The following is a 1,067-nucleotide window of genomic DNA, read 5'->3' on the forward strand; positions in this document are numbered from 1 at the left end:
GACGCCACTGGTTAAAGCACAGCCGTAGGGCCGGAGTTACCCACCCCTGGTTTAGATACATGTTCCTTTCCATCCCGTGTAGAGCCATCAGAGCAAGATGAATGCTGATTGGTTGATATTTATGCGGTGTCGCCCTACAATACGCTGGAGTGAATGTATTCCCAGCAGTCCCTATCTCTTAAAGGGAAAGTACCAGGATTAGGGTGTGGGCTGCCATCGCTGATCTCTTCCTGGAAACACTAGGCGCCTCCTCTGTCATATCAATCCGCTGGCTTTGGTATTCTGAGCCTCGGGCCTGCTCTGGTTAGAGAAGCCAGGCGGTTGGCATTTTCAGAAGGTCAGGAGCAGTCACGCTATGGGGGAGCGGTCACGCTATGGGGGAGCGGTCACGCTATGGGGGAGCGGTCACGCTATGGGGGAGCGGTCACCGATGCTTTTCTGCCAGCATGCGTTGATGATGATGTGCCCCCCTTCCCCCCCCATGAGTCCATCACCCGTACACTGCGGTTGGTTTGGTTGGGAGCCATTCAACCTTCCTGTATGTGTTTGGAATGTTGGAGGAGACGTCGCCAAGTCACGCATCAGAGAAAATACATACTCCACGTGGATCAGAGGTGTGCAACTCCGGCCGTCTACCTGTGCAATTTGCAAATCCCATCATACCTCCGGGCGTCATGCCTGTAACTGTCAGGTTTCAGAATACCTCATGGGACTTGTAGTACCACAAGGGCCTGAGTTGCTCATCCCTGATGTAGATTATTTTCCCAGCTGGGGACTAAAAAAAAATGACATACTCCATGTGGATGCAGATGAGGAACCCCGGAGCCGCTGAGATTATTCTTCACATGGGATTGTCCTCCCATTGAGAATAACGCGGTCAGCAATGTAGGATTTATCTAATGGTACAAAGTCATTAGGAATCTTCCAATCACTGACCCTCCACGGTCCAACCAGAATGAGTATGTTAATGGTATTCAAAATTGCATTTGATTTTTGCCCTTAATTTATGTAGTTTGACTTTTTTTATTATTATTAAAGTGGAACGCCCCCTCCTCTTTTTGGTCCCT

General features: G+C 49.7%; 1 protein-coding gene across 1 annotated transcript in view; it reads left to right on the forward strand.

Annotated features, from left to right (window-relative positions):
• UBR4 (ubiquitin protein ligase E3 component n-recognin 4) overlaps positions 1-1,067 on the forward strand; it is a 103,213-nt gene that overhangs the window by 2,321 nt on the left and 99,825 nt on the right.

The sequence above is a fragment of the Nanorana parkeri genome, unplaced genomic scaffold, assembly GCF_000935625.1.
Source record: "Nanorana parkeri isolate BGI_ZX_2015 unplaced genomic scaffold, ASM93562v1 scaffold323, whole genome shotgun sequence".
In the NCBI taxonomy this organism is placed as follows: domain Eukaryota; kingdom Metazoa; phylum Chordata; class Amphibia; order Anura; family Dicroglossidae; genus Nanorana; species Nanorana parkeri.